Source organism: Myiozetetes cayanensis, unplaced genomic scaffold (assembly GCF_022539395.1).
Source record: "Myiozetetes cayanensis isolate MyiCay16 unplaced genomic scaffold, myiCay2020 scf6-25, whole genome shotgun sequence".
NCBI classification, from domain to species: Eukaryota; Metazoa; Chordata; class Aves; order Passeriformes; family Tyrannidae; genus Myiozetetes; species Myiozetetes cayanensis.
Window position 1 is genome coordinate 8,209,865 of NW_026087853.1, and position 12,250 is coordinate 8,222,114.

Genomic DNA, 12,250 nt, shown 5'->3' on the forward strand with positions numbered 1-12,250 from the left:
CCTTTGGCTGTGGCTGGATGCCCGGTCATGGGCCAGAATCAAACTGGCTGAGTACCAACACAGGGCAATTTGCAGTTCCTTGTAAGCGACTTCAGTTCATTTTGGCCATGTCTCTGCAGCATTTCCCAGAGCCAGTCATCTGTGCTTCAGCTGACCGGGGTGCAAGCTGAACTCTGACTTGCCTGGCTGAGCCTGCCAAGAAAAGCATTAGCTAAGCAGAAACAGTGTGTAGCTGGGGGCAGAGGTGAGCGTGCATTAGGTATCCACATCTTGATACAGAAAGGATGCAGCTACAATCAAAACAGGGTAAAGGGAACTGAGCAGACAGACAGCCGCCTGAGGTGACCCAGCAGTGCACACCACGCTGTTTGCTGAGAAAGGCCTCTTTGTCTCCCTGCGTTATGTCTGCCTGATTTGAGTGAGATGCACAACAAATGCAAGAAATCCAACTGTATGGCCTTGATGACATTTTTCTGGTTTTTTTGGCATTGCTTTGTTGTGCTTAGAAAGACCTCGAATGTGTTGTACCATAGTGTGTATCTCATCCCTAGCCAAACAGAGATATTTGTGCAGCTGGTTTGCAGTTCCCCTCTCCCTAATGTGCAGGCTAGGGAATGGAGATGGTGTCTGAATGCTGGGGCACCTTTCTATCAAGAGAATTCACTGCTGAATCACAGCTGAGGCACAGGATGCAGAGACTCAAGCTCTTCACCTGTGTTTGGGAAGGAGTGGGGAGCAAAGGTGGGGAGGAGACCTTTAACCATCACCTACCCCTTTATCCCTGGCTGTTGTCTGCCTGATCCCATGTCATACAACATGATGGTGTTTGTATTGCTTCCCTGTTCCCATTTAGATTAGAGATTGACCAGTGTGACCTGTGTTTCCAGACCTTTGTTTGAACACAGCTAATGCAAGTCTTGCTCTGGTGGAAACTCTGCTGTGTGTCCATGAGTATCTCTCAAAAAGACAGGACAGTGTTTCTTATCAGTTTTAGAGAGATAGTCTTATCAGAATTCTTGTATTTCGCTTGGATATGCACAGTTCCTTTTTGTTCTGAGAAGGCTTTGCTGCTTTGACTAATTCTGTTTATACCATTACTCCTACTATAAGCTATAGGAAACATGACAAAATGGACTTCAATTCCAGTTACCACTGGTTTTCTTTTCAGACTGTCTTTCATATCTATTTCTGCACTGACAAAATGGTTAGACTGTAGACCTTGAAGCTGTAAGACTGAACATGAGAGATATGATGTCTGTGCTTCCCTGAACTTTGGCAGCATTCAAAAGTTCGGATTTACAACTTGACTTCCCTATCTACTGAATGCCTGCTTGGCAAAATAGTTTTCCTGAGTGGCATGCCCTGATTCTGGATTCATCTTGGTGCTGTTTGGTGGGGCTGTTTTGCAGGAAGACATAGCTTCCTCCTCCCGCAGTGTGTTCATGTCCAGCCGAGAGACTGGGTGTTGTCCTGAGCCAGTTCTTTAGCAGTCCTGGCTGCTTTTAGTGAGAGGCAATTCTAGTAATGTAAATGCTTATTTCTTTTAGTTGCCCACTGTTCTGGTGTCCAGCAGTGACAACCTCTGAGCCCATTGGTTTTGGTTACTTTTGGAAATTTTGACTATGTATGTTCAAAACTGTTCCCTTTGCATGGGAGGGCAGAGATGAACCCCATGTCTGAGCTCCAAACCTTGAATCTTTCCCATTTCCCATTAACTGTACAGCTTTAAAAGTTAAACAGCAAGCTTCTTCAGACTCTCTTCTTTCTTTGTTACTCTCATGTTTGTTCTCATTCCGGCTCCCTAAGGGGAAAACCAAATGTCATTTGCAGTTCACTGCCATGTATTACATTTATTGCCCCTGTCTTTCTCTCTTTCAGAGCATGAACCCAACCAACCAACTTCTTATCAGTTTGACAGGCTGTGACTGTTGTCCTGGTGACCGGCATAGCTGCACTATCATCATGTACAGAAGGCAGGGAAAGAGATGCCTCAACCTGTGGGTGTAGCTGTGCATGCGCATGATGTGCCAGGAAGTCGCTGGGATACACGAAGATAAGATCCAAGTCTTGGGCTATGTGTGTGAAAAATGAGGCGAAAACAAAACAGAGAATCATGCAAAGTTAATAGCTATAAGACAAGAAATGGGAATGTGTGTAGGAGTTGCAAATGCTCTGCTCTTCTCAGCATCTGATCTGTGTACCCGTAATTTAGTGCATTTGTATTTGAGAGATGCTTGCCCGCCAGCCTGCTGTCTTTTTCTACCCACTCCATGTCTCCCATTTCTTACTTAGGTTTATGGACACAAGAAAGAATAGTGTTAGTAACACTTCTGAGTCACATTTTCCATGCAGATACACCATCCTTAACCCATTCATATACACGTCCCTGTACAGCGTCGACTCCAGTTCACTAATTCCTCATGTGAATTGATCAGACTGATTTTGCGGTGCCCTGTCACAGATTATCTCCTAGGTGCTAACAGAAAGCTCTCCTTTCAGCAGCATATGATCCAAGTGGATGCCAAGAACAACAGATGGAAAGAGATGGGTAAGGGAGCACAAAGAAATAGTGAGATATCATTACTCAGCACATAGGCAACGGTGTCAGCACACCAGCTGCCTAACGCTTGGGACAGCTTTTGCAGACTACGTGGTGTGTCCTTGTTTTAGTGTTGGCTGGTTCATTTAAATATTGTCAGCTTTCAGCCATTGAAGAAAAGGTGGGGCTGGGGTAACCTGGATAAAACTGGATCCTGGCTATTACAGGCTATACGTCAGTCAGGGGATAAGAACTTATTCAGGTATTCTGCATGTGAAAGACATGTAAGAAACCTTCCAGTTTCTGTGCTGAGCAGGGACAGCTTTAACCTGCTGGGGTGAAAGTGGGGCATGGCCCAGAAGCCTGTGCTCCCCATGTGTGGTGGTGTGGTTGTGTAGCCATGGTTGCTGTGGGGAGGGAGTGTCTAGTTAATCCCCAAGCCCAGTAATCTTCCATGGCTAATTGAGAGTTGAATACATTTGTTTTACTGCAAAAGCTGGCCTTTCTGAACACCCGTTACCACAGACGTCAACTGAGTCCTGCACTAGACCCAAAATCATGGGAAGATGTGTCTGATTTGCTGCCTGTCTTGTTTTGCTTGTATATCTATGGCCTTAGCATTGCCCTTGCCTGAATTTGCTTATCTGTGACCTCCAGAGGCCTTGCAGCAGATAAGATGCTCTACTAGACCTGCCAGCTCTCTGCTCACATCTGTGTATCTCCAAACAGCCTGCGTGGGGCGGATTTCTGTGGGACACGTGGGGAGGAGCTGGTGCAGCAGATCAGTCTCCTCTAAGGCGATGCTTCAGGGCAGATTGTATTTCAGGGGTGGTCAGTAGGGAGAAGAATAGGCCTGTGAAAAACATGAGTCAGGCCCTGTGCCAGGGCTCCTTGTGGGATGTGCCATATCTTCTGGATGAAGGATTAGAGCTCTGATGACTAACGAGGAAGGGTTTAAAGATGTGTGGGATGGAGCTTCTGTCATGTAAAATTCATGGCACTGGCAGGCCATTTTAAATAAAACATCACCCTCTCTGAAAAAGACACAAAGTCTTCATTTCATGCTTGTAAAAAAAAAAGAAAAAAGGATATTTAAAGAATGAGTCTGATGTGACCTTGAATTTGCTCTCCCAGCAACTCTGCACTGGAATGACACATGCACGTTCCCATGAGGAAACGTAGCAGGAGGGGAACATCACATTTGTGAGAGGAGGTGAGGACTGGTTCTTTCTGTTTAGCAGGAACAGAGAAGTTGCATTTCTAACCTCTGCAGCAGCCTCAGCTTCTGTGCAGCTCCATGAGCTTCAGTGACACAGGGCATGGTGCTGGTGGGCAACAGAGCAGACCTGCACCAGCTCTCGTGTTACGGCTCAGCTGATAACCTGGTTCCCATTACACTTCTGCTTTTTGTTGGCCTGCCTGCCTGTGCCTATTGTCCTGCACTCATTAGTACTTCTTCTGTTACCAAGATCAGACTGTTTTTCTTGGGCCACTCATAATTTTCCTGGGTGTTGTGTATACTGACATTTCTAAGGGACCTGTGAAAGTCCCATGTACCTTGAGCTAGTAAGGCGTGATTGTGCAGCCCTTCCTTTGTAACATGAGTTCTCCGTCACATGGGAAGCCTGATAAATGAAGAAGATGCTATTGTTTGTTGCTGTTACAAGAGACTATTGAGCTAAATGGGAATCTGGCAACAACCATTAACTGCATAATTTCAGGAGGGTAACTGAAATGGTTGGAAGTCCATTTTCCTACTAATGAGTACACTGAATAATTGCTGCTTTCAGTTCTTTTTTGAGGCAGTATTAGCTTGCTGGTTTTAAAAAATGAGATAGAAAATGTGTCAGTGACAGATGAACTATACTTTATTTATGCATTAATTGATAAAAAAAATTAGTTATAGAAAATTCAGTTCAACATCACATGCAAGGTGTTGCAGGTTATAGGTAACAGAAGTGACCTGTGTGTATTACATGGAGGATGGGAAAAAAAAGGAAAATTTGGGGTATAAGAAGCTGTCTTCATGATGTTTATTCCATACCACTGGTTTTCCTGAGAGCAATCTTAGTATCATGTGACATATCGTTGTTAGATGATGACACAGTTGCACATGGCTAACCCTCCAGGCAGCTTGTATCACCCACGCCATTTGCGCAAGATTGCAGGATACGTCTCATGTTCTTAAAACACCCCTGGGCATCCCTGAATATCATTCTTACTGTCTGCCTCTTAAACACAGAGCTGAGTTCTCATGCTGTGCCATGTGTAAGAGGGCCTACCCTTTCCCTGTCCATTTGTGCTGTTTCTGTTTGCAGGAGAATCTGCAGTTGCCTGCCCTGCATGGAGGATGTAGTTTGTGTAGCTCCATCTGCAGTGTGTACCTAATGCTGTGTGGCAGCGTGGTCTTGCTGGAGAAAGCAGTGTTATTTGTAGTTTGGAAGTTGAGTTGGGTCTGATCCGGTTGTCTTTGCCTCTGCCTGTGTTGTTTCTTTTGAAGTTCTCGTTTCCTTTTGCAGATACCTAGACGATAGCAGCGGTTAGCTCAGGGAGGCAGGATCCTGGCATGGGAGCTTCAGGGCTTGAGATCAATTACAAAGGAGACATGAAAACAACTTTTCTGAATTTGAGTGTCTGCAATGTGTTGGTGGATTGCCAAAGAGGCACTTGAGACCCCAAAAGGACCCTAGTTCTGGGCCAGCAGATCCTGGGCAGAGGAAGAGACAGAGGCAGAAAAGGTATCAGCAAGCACCAGGCTCTCCCAGCCAGCTCAACCCCTTCCTTTCCCTGTGGCAGGAGCAGCCTGTCCCCATGCTTTCATCATTTCAGCAGCAAATTCTGATGTTCCTGCTCAGTTTTGAAGCCAAGAGACAGGGGTGTTTCCCAGATGTGCAGAAGCTTTGGGCTAGTGGTGATGTCCTGGGGAGGTGGGAAAGCAGGATTCCCATGTGGAACTTCCCTCCTGCTGAGATAACAAGGCCTAGCAAGCAACTTCTGCTGGTTCCATTGCCAGATATGCAGCCCATCATTGCAAGTGATTCATCAGCCACACAGCTGACCCTGTGCCCCCACAGACCCCATACATCTGTTTTTTTCATGTGAGTGGAAAGTCAGAAGACCTGTAGGCCTGGAGACCAGTTTCTGACACTCTTTGTTGTCATTAATTTCTGGATATTAAGGCTGTGGTTCACTGCTCTGACATAGATATATCTATGTCTGAGCTACTCATTCTGAATTCCTTCTATTGCAGATGGAGAGAATTAGGCAGTGCTGGTATGCTGGTTGACTGGCCTATTTTAGATGTCTGCATTCACTTGAGAGGAAGGGCACTGCCTATGCCTATGGGCAGTTTCTGCTTAAAAAAGCTGTCTGGGCTATCCACAGAGATGTAAACTTCTTCCCTCTTGCCATGTACAGCTAGTGAAAGGATTCAAATCCCCACAATTTGAAGAGCCTGGGCTTGACTTGAGCACTGGGCAAAGACTGGATTCCCCAGATAGACCAGGTGAAAGCCAAGAAGGTAGAGACCTCTTTATGGAGGGTCTCTGTTTGATCCTTGCTGTAGGGGCCTCCCCCTGTCATGGGGATCCACCCTGACTCGTTTATCTTATGGATATCCTTTGGGTTTGTGACCACTAACTAACCTGCTGAATGAAATCTGGTACAGCATTGCATTGCCTCCATTTATTTTGTTTGTGTCAAAGAGTTAAAAAAAGCTCTCAGAAAATAAACTTGAATCTCTGGACAAGTTTTCTATTGGTGAACTGGGCTTTTCTGCTGACTTTTGTCTGGTTGCTGAGGTCTTGGGTAACTTCAGGAGTTGTGAATATCTGTGTTTTCTATCATCCTTCAAACTCTGCCTGATTTCCCATCTCCTATAGCCACCTGGCATCTTCTGTGCTCCATATCCTTGTCTCGTTACCTATATCACTGTCTTGCCTTTTCATAGTATCTCTGTGCCCATGTCTGGTTTGATTTGCTCACTGCTGCCTGTGCTTTGCTTTGTTGACCGCTAAGGAATGTGACCTGCAAGGTCTCTCGATTGAGTCTGATTTTGCATTTTAAAAAGTCAGCCCGAGATCCCAGAAATCTACCCAAAGAACTAAAAAAAACAAACTACCCTCAATAAGACAGACAGAAAAATATACAGTGGATCTTTCTGTGTGCTCATAAATAAAAGTCAGACTATCACATGGTTTCCTAAAAATAACATCCATAGCAAGTGTTTTGGTAGGAATAATACTGACCAAGTTTGCATGTTGTCCACATGCAAAAAAAAAAAAAAAGAAAAGATGGTTAGAAAAACCTAGAGTCCTGATGAAGTGTTTGCATTTACTGAACCAGATCTTAATTGAGAGGTGGTTAAACATATAGTCTCTTCTTGGCAGGCCCCTTTGCAGGTTTCAGAGGAGACGGGATAGGGCAATGCTCACTGGTAGCGTGGCCCACAGCAGTTGCTTGCCATCTGCATGGGCTGGATGTGTGGGTTATGCCTGTGTGGTACAGCCAGAGAGGGTCCACATGAGCAGAAATCCTCTTCTGTAGCCTCAGTCCAGGCTGTTCATGTCTGGAGAATGGGTAGGATATCTCTATGATCAGTGGACCTGAATTTGTGTGTATGAATTTAGTTTTCTGTCTTCATGCGTGGGGCAGATCAAAACATATTGGTATTGACAGAAACCACTCTTGACTGCCCAGCTCCTGCCCGCCCCAGGGACTCAGGCTGTGTTCCTATCCTTGTCCCTGTGGTCAGAACTGCAGCATAGCCCTGGGGTAAGAGCTATACCTTGGGGGACATGAGAGAGTTGCCCCTCCCTGCCAGCTCCTTCTCATCCTGCCTGAGGAGATGCTGCTCAGGTGTTGCTGGCCTTGACCTGGAACTGCTCAGCACCAGTGACAACAGGGACAGCAGCCTTCAAGGGCTAGTGTCAAGCTGGCATCCCTCGCAGCAATGGACATCCTTGGATTTCCTGGAGATCATCCTCGGAGATCACTGGTCTTGTGAGTATTACTGGTTAATATGCAAGGTTACTGAGCCGGGTGTATGGAGGGGCCTGATAGGATCTCAGGGAGCTGACGTCAGTAGCAGAGGCAGGAAGAAAAGCTCCCGGGCTGACCCACCTTTCTGTCCTTCTGAGCCACATACCACCATCTTTACATTACTGAGTGCCACGTGATGCACTTCCCATCTCTTGGAGAACTGGCAGATGGGGAAGTGTCCTGCACGGCTCACCAGTAGGACATAGCATAGCCTCGTTGGGGCCCCCCAGCTTCCCAGGGGCACTGTGTCTGCAGCTGGATCCCACCACAATCTGGCAGTGTGGGACTCAGCAGACCTCGCTGGATCATATCCTCCTGGCATGATGGGAACCAGCAGTCCTTGATCCAGCACAGCCTCGGGCCGGAGCTGCCTCCGAGCTGCCGGAAAGCTGCGGGTGGCTCCGGAGTGGCAAGCTGGCCACCCCGCTGTGCAGCCGTGTCCCCCACAGCTTTGGCACAGCTCAGCCTCTCCGTGGAGCCAGGGCTGCCTGGCCTGCTGTGTGTGCTGAAAGGAGGGCTGCAATCCTTTCCAGACTCTGAAATGAGAGCAGAAGTGTGTCGGGGGAGTGCTTTGTGGGGATACGGATAAAGCTTTTATGACAAACGCATGCCATTGCTTTCTCTTAAGATTATATCCTCCTGCTTTTTTCCCCTTCTCTCATGATAAGGGATACATGAATTTCCAACTCTCTGAGAAGCCTTGATGCTGGGAAATGCTCTCATTCAGGCAGAGAATCTAGGTCAGCTGTTCGTAAGAATAGATCAAGCCTTCATTGAATGCAGTGGATGGACCTTCAGTGGGACGGGTTCTGTCCTGGCTTGTTTTGTTCATAGTGAGCTCCAAAAGTTGCCAGGCATTTTGTGGACAGCAGCTATAACATCCTGCCAGCAGGCTAGAGGCAGTGTATCACAGGGGAAAAATCAATACTATGAGATATTAATTGTGATTTTTCAATTTATTTTTTTAACCTACAGTAGGGCACTCAGTAACAAAGATCTGTATCTATGGTCAAGAGGATCTGATTCTTGAGAACATACATTATAAAGAAGGGATTAAAACTTTTTCTCTGTTTCCAGACCTATAAATAATTGCCCATACATATGGCATCTAATTATTTAATTGTATATGCAGATTAGATAGTCATTTACATACTGTCATCAGTGACAGCAACTAATAGCACTGGCAGTTATTTCCAGGCACATATGGTAATGCTAAAGGTTTTAAATATCAGTCAGTACCTGCCATACATATCAATACCTCTCCCCATCTCTTCCCTTCAAAAATATTAGAATAAATTAATAATCACAAGATGCATCTGCTTCTTCTTGGAACTAATTGTACCACGGAAGATTTCTTGTGTTGTATATTTTATGTAAAATGACAGTCCAGCCTGGAGTTCCTGGTTTATCTGGGTGTGATGACCCCCCTGAGACTGGGAAGGAAGAGGAAAGAAAATGTTAATATGCTTTTTCTCAGTTTACGCATGCAAAGGGTGGGGGAAGGCAGTTGCTGATATGAAGGACTCAAGTCCCACTTGCACAAAGTGGGATCTATAGACATTTCTATCCAGCAGGTATTTCACAGCTCTCTGTGCTTCCCTTTGTGTAAACCTAAATGGTTAAGCAGGGTGAGGTTAGTGGGAATCAGGCCTGGGGAGTGCCCAGTACATCTTCTTATCCTCATCAAAAAAATCAGTGCAGTCATATTTTTTCTGATGTAAAACAGGTTTTGAGCATGACAGCTTATATTTTTGTTGCCATTTGACCCATTTTGCCCACCTAAGCTATACTGAACTGTGAAGAGTGTGGTAACAGCCAAGGAGACCTCAGTGAACATTTAACCATTACTTGGCTTAGAAACTCCACATTAAAACCTTGTGCAGAAAATACCATTAATGACTCAGTCATTTAAACAAACAAGCTCCAAGGCGGCTGCCTTAAAATCCAGTGATTCTGTGGTGTGTCAAGATCAGCTGTATTAACTTGGTCTGCAGTTTGTGTGATTTTCAGATGTTGTTGATTCCAAGGCATTTGTTGTCACGTAGTCATGGAGCATACAAACACCACTGTGCACCACTATTTCCTGCTCACTAAACAGATGTGTACGGTTAAGAGGCTGAATATTCTCTTTGAAACTAAAGGAAATAGTCACTTACTTAAATCCTTAATGTGGTCTTAATGCCCCTTCTTATTAGTTTTCAAGAGTCTTGACTCTTGACAGCCGGTAAGTAACATGTGCTGGAGATCTAAGTTCAGAACAGTGCAGATAACATGCTTGTTCAGGATGGGAAAAAAAATAGTGATTCCTTTTTTAATTTGCTTGATAATTTAGAGACATCCTTAGGAATTACTTAATTTTGGTTCCTTGAGGACCACATCTTTCTTCTTTGCAGGGAAAAACTTGCTATGAGCGATGAATGGTGGCAGAGCGGTTGCAATGGAGGCGGCAGAGGAACTCTGCCAATGTGCTGGCAGCTGGTGCTGTGCAGCTCTCAGGAGCTGGGTTATGTCTCTGAATCTTTATATAGCACTGCCTCCACTTTGCTGAGAAGTGGGAAGCAATGGAAAGATAAGATACATCCTGATACTGGCAGCAGATGAATGCATTACAAATACTCTTCCTTTTCCTTTACCTTGCCTGTTCCCGATACCTCCCTCCCCAAGCTTTTGCCCGCCTCTTGCTTTCTTCATATTTCTTTCATTCCTGTAAGACAAGAATGGGTCAGAAACTGTTGAAGACTCTCAGGGAGTTTCCACATCATGTAGCAGTGATGACTTTTCTAGTGCCATGTGTCTTCTAAATGCTTTTCTGGTTTTGGAGGAAAACACAGTGAAGCAATGTAAATGTTTTATCACCATGTATTTGGGAGGCCTGCTTTATTCAGCCTGAACTGATGCTGATAAAAATTTAATGCTTCTCTGTGCTCATGCAGAGTTCCTCCCCTGGGTGTTTTTCTGAAACAGTTTCAGAGGATGATTAGCTCTCTCGTAGGTGCCTTTGAGTTCCTTTTGCAAGTCCCTCACTGTAGCTATCTAGCTCCAATGTTTAGAGATTGCAATAATCTTTTAAAACTGGCCTTTTAACAGTGTGATTTGACATCCTCTTTGATATCCTGAGCTTTACCAGGGCTAGTGGCTGAATCAGCTTCCTCAGACTGTCCAGAAGAGACAACAGAAGATGCTTGGTGCTGAGCATTTCTGAAGATTAGGTGTCTATACAAAAGCTTATCCCTTTTCTCCTACCTCTTCTCCTAAATAACATATTCAGCAATGAAGATAAGGGCCCTGAGTTGTGTTGTTTATTTATGATTATATTAATATATCAATCTATTACTACATTATATATAAATATATTGATATATTTGAATATCTGTTTATTTATCTATATTCAGATATCAATATACCCCATCCAGTAGCTGCCGTTTCAGGTGCATGGGGAATTCCTGCCTTAAATTGTACCCAGAGATATCTGTGGTGAATTTTAAGTGGAGAAATGGTTGAGTTTCAATATTTTGTTAATATTTAAACATTCCTGGCTCCTGCCAGAGAAGTCTTGGGATGTCCCAGCAGCCAATTTGTAGTTATGACTTTTAGCCTCCAGATGGTGTCTGGCAGATGCGCCTGTGGAGTACAGTGGAGGTGAAACACTAGAGACTGGAATTTACACAATCACTGGCCTCTCGTGGCAACAGAAAAAACATGCAAATGATGTCATGTGGATTTTCAGTCCCAAATCTCTGCATATGCTGCTCTGTGTAGGGTTGTGGGTACAGATGTGTGTAGGAAGTTTCCTGCAAAGTTGAACTTAAAGTTTTTACTGCTGGAAAGAATCAATGTAAAAATGCACAGAGGAATCCTGTCAATCTAAGCCAAAATTAAGAGACTCAAATAAAATTTTAGGCTTGTCTGTCCAACCGGAGATGGAACATTCATAATACAAGCTTTCCAAAAAAAGCCCATCTGGATAAAATCATGGAGCATCTTGAAATGAGACATGGTAGTGGTTGAGGTAATGCATTCTTCACCACACTAGCAAACAATATCCATAATATATTTTTTTAAAAAGGTCTTTCCATCTTTAGGAGAGCAAGCAGCATCGAAGTTGTAGATGTTCTCTGGAAAACCAACCCTTTGATTCTTCCTTGGATAACTCTTCAGAGAACTTGTAGTATTAGAAATCAAGCTGTTGGGTGGCTGTTCTTGCAGGGACACGACCAGAGTGGCAGCCTGCAGCACTGTGATGTTTTCTGTGGCAGAAGCACTGCCCTCAGCTGCTGTTCAGGATTTGGGCTTTCTGAATGCTGAAGCGACAAGGGTGGATCCTGAGTGATAGGAGATCAGGTGCGAAGAACTGCCTTTGGGATGTTTTATCTTCATATTTTTCTGATCCCTTTTGAGGCAGAGAGGCCGGGTCATCTGTCCTTCAAACTCCTTTGTGGCAGAGCATACTCTGCAGTTTGGCAGGGGGTATATATTGCCTACATTGTTTACACAGAGTTATACATGGAAGGGGGAACAAGGTCAGGTGGTATCTCTTCTTCAGCTGCTGCCCACGCAGGACTTGAGAGGCCCTGGGCAAACACAGATTTCATCAGCCTGCCTCACTTCCCAGCCCTCATGCTTTCCATGCTGGCTGCTTTCCCTGATAAGTCGTTGTCTATGGAGAAATTG